The sequence below is a fragment of the Oryzias melastigma genome, linkage group LG7 (assembly GCF_002922805.2).
Source record: "Oryzias melastigma strain HK-1 linkage group LG7, ASM292280v2, whole genome shotgun sequence".
Lineage (NCBI taxonomy): Eukaryota > Metazoa > Chordata > Actinopteri > Beloniformes > Adrianichthyidae > Oryzias > Oryzias melastigma.
In genome coordinates this window covers 20,071,340-20,075,456 of record NC_050518.1, presented here as the reverse complement: position 1 = coordinate 20,075,456, position 4,117 = coordinate 20,071,340, and positions in this window count along the sequence as shown.

Genomic DNA, 4,117 nt, shown 5'->3' with positions numbered 1-4,117 from the left:
CAATTCAGTGGATAAAATGTGTTATATAATTATTACTTTCACCTTTTTCTTCATCACTTTTGTCAACTTTTATTTTTGGATTGTTTATTTTAAGCAATTTTAAAAAAGGCAGCAAAAAATGATCCATCCCATGTGTGGAAAAACACTGAATTTTGTGATATGATGTTTTAATAATGTTCCGTTTGTATATTTTTATATAGAAGTATCCAGGTATTGACCTTTGAGTCAATTTGGTTGAATTTTTGTCTAAAGATTTTAGGTCAATGACCCGCCCAGGTTGTTCACAATGAACCAAAATTGAAAGTAAATCGAATTGGCAACCATAAATATTGAATTAATTTTTAGCAGAAATTTATTGTTACACTTCTACCACCCACCAAATCCAAGAAGTACTGACATATACTGTAGTATACATACAGTTCACATGTATATCACATTTTACATCAAAACACATTAAAGACCTACTCTGATGAAACTTGTGTTTTTGGTATTTTAGCATCTTCTTGCAGCAGTTTTTCTCTGATGATAGAAGACATATATGAACAGAATTAAAATTAAAATTGTATTTCTGAGTATTTCTTTTCTCAAATCATTATGAATCAGGAGCAGAAGAAAAATCTCCTTCAAAAAATAACTTATAACTTGAGAACTCTCAGTTTTGAGTGATGGGAAGTGGGGGGTCCTACCAACATAGAGGTGAATTTCTAATGAACTACTGCTGCTCTGCAGAAACTATGTCCTCGAAAAGAACACAGTTTTTTTTATATTTTGTCTAACGAAGGAATATTCAAAATTAAAAGACCACTGGGAACACTTTGAGAATAGAGTAGAAGATTATCAGAGTGGGACTTCAATGCATATTAATACACGATGTTGCTAAATATTCCTCTCACACTCTTTTGCACACTATTAACCTTGTTGTACTCTTTACTGGCTGCTGGTGATCTGCCAGGTGTTTTATTATCAGGCTTGCAGATAGCGTTTCTCGGCCCTCCATGCAACAGCTTTTCTAAATCCTGTTTGCAGCAGAGCTCATAAATACCAGTCAGCGTGCGGGCACGGCCAGTCAGCATAGCAAAGAATAATCACAGGCAGTCGATGCTCCTTGCAGTCGTTTTTTCATGAATAAGTTGGAGATATGACGACATTTGTTTAAAAAAAAAAACCTACACAGATATTGAAGTGGGAACACAGTTTTTACACTCAGCTCTCTCGCTAACAAAAACAAACATATGATATATACTTATTTAGGGTGTATTTCTGGAAAATCTGTTGGTTCGGACCGAGTCCTGAAGTTTGCATTTGGTTTGTATTCAACCAGACATTTCTGTTTCAAACTAAAGCTTGTAAACAAAACCTTGTGACTAAAAATCTCTTCAGTTATTGGCCAGGGATTATGGGGGCGGGGCAAAGCTATGAGAGAAAGAATAATAGAAGTTCTACGTTTAAAATCCTTTTTGTGATACTTCACGAAACGCGATATGATACATATCCAGATATCTCCCATGACAGTACCAGATACAATATTTCACTTTTTTTTCAAAGTGTGATTTAGAAAAAAACCTCTGATTATTATTATATTTTTCACATTAATAACATGATAATATTTATTGTATTTAATGATCAGAGCATTAAGTACTGAAACTGTATCTCATATAGAAGTTAATTTTACCCAAACAAATTCATGCTGCTTTTCTTTTGGTAAATGAAGACATATTTTTAACACTGAACGTTGTTTGATTTTCATATAATATTTGCAGGAAAAAAACACAAAAAAGAATAAATGTGCCTTAACCTATAAGGTTCTATTAATATGCCTGACAATAGAAGGGCTGTTTATTTCCAACACTGCTAAATGTAGCCGTGCCGGTACATTTAGAAATGGTTCAGGTGCCTGAATGCTTGCTTCAAATAATAATAAAAAATATAAAACCTTGCCAATTCTTTCCAAATATAAAGCCTTTCATGTGACAGCAGTGTGACATGGTGAAGGAGAGTGCCTGAATGTGGCTTAGATTCTTTATTTTCATAAAAGTCTGTTCAGTTCATGTTTTTAGCATATGCAGAAGAAAACACGGATTTCACCGCTTGTCGCCACGACGACGGCCTTTTTACACAGCGTTATGCACATAACTTTGATCCATCTGAGTTATTTGGAATCTTTAGCTATGAGTTACAGCAGAACTTTCTGTCACTTCTCCTCGAGCATTTTAATTAAGAATACATGCAGTGCTCTTTGTGCTTCTGCATTGTTTCATTCATTCGCATGATCCCGCCATGAAGCACCAAAATCTGTATTTTTAAATGGTAACAGACCAACATAGGACTGAGTTTTGGTATATCAAGTTAAGATTTGTCTCATTGAGCTTAACTGCCATGAATCGGTCCTCTGTCTCCCCCTCTGGTCATCAGTGGGATCCATCACCAGAGTTCTAGAACTCCCTGAGTCTCCACACTACACTTCCCATCAGCCCCTCCTGTCACTCCCAGAAGGTCTACAGCCGTTTTCCATCTACAATCATTCCCAGCAGTATTTAGTCAGAGCACTGAGCTCTGTTCAGTGCGAAGTCTTGTTTGTGCCTCTCTGTCTGCAGCACTGAGCGTTCTCATCCTGACCTGATCTTCTGCTTCATATTTGACTCTGATTATTTGCCGCCTGCCCCGACCCTGACTACTCTGATTGTTCTTTGATGCCCTCAGGCTCGTGTTCGATCAGTTTGACTCTAAATTATGCCAAAAAAACCTTGTAGATGCCAAATAAGCCAAAAAAAGCTAGCTTGTTGCTTATATACTAGTTAAACTCCAAAATAGCCTAAAATTTTTCAGTAAACCAAATTGGTCAAAAATATTAGTCTGTGGCATCATTTCCTTTGGGGCAAATTTGCCTAATATTTCCAAAACCATAAAGTTTATAAATAGCGAAAATACTAGCAGTAATGTCCTGAACAAGCTAAACATTCTGATACCAAGATTGCTAAAATTGCTGAAAGTGTGATTGAGTTTTTACATGTCGAAAAACTTACAGAAAGGAGAAGGAGAATAACTAGAAAAAGATTTGAAAAAAAAAAAAGTACAGTACCCAAACCTGAGTTTGAACCTCCAGCCTGCTGGTTATGAACTACGTGAAGTTTTAAAAAACAAAAATTTGTCGTAAAACATGAACTTTTTAATGTGACAGGAAAAAAAATAGAGATTTATCACCTGCAGCAGAAACAGAGAGGTAATTGACTTGTTTTTGAAATGTGCGACTTAATCAATATTATTTTTCAGTAGCAATACATTGACAGCCTGTTGTAAATGTGAAGGAAAGATCAACCAACATTATATCTGACCTCTCATGTTTGTGGTTCGTGGTTTGGTCAACAGTTTTTTGTTAACATAGTGACTCCAGCAACTACGGGCGGTTAAATAAATTCTATCATTATAAGGGTTGTGTATTAGCAAGAGTCTGGGGATACGATACGTATCATGATACATGTGTCCGATAGGATACATGTATCATGATATATTCCAAGACAGAGACAGGAGTTCACTATTTTTTTTTCCAAGATTATGACTTAGAAAAACCTTTATTTAAATATTTGGACATATTTCACATGAATAAAATTGTAAAATATATGTAATCTAATGATCAGAACATTAAGGGTGTTTGCATGGTCTCATTACATAAACCAAGAACCATCGTATCTAGCATTTTTATTCAACTACCAATTCGGCACAGATTTTTGGTTTGATATTCATGCTTAATTAAAACAAAGTTGTCTCATTTCGCTATATTACAACACCAATAAGAGGCTCACTAGTTCACATCTAACACAAGATGGTTCTTGTGAGATCTTGTCGTATTTTTGGTGCGGTGTAGAGTCACTGAAAGAGGCTAGGTGTGGTTTGCTCTCTTGAAACTCAGCATGCTGTGGCCTTCACTGGACCGTCAATATCAGGATTCAAATCCTGTGTAACAAAGCATTTCACATTGTCATTCAAGTGTGCAAAATACAAAGAAATTATTATTTTTTTCCTTTTCCTTTGCTCTCCCTAGTGGCGGAATTGCCCATTGCGGTCATTTCTTTCAGACCCATAACTTCCCACAGGAATGGCTAGAAACTTGCTTTTTTCT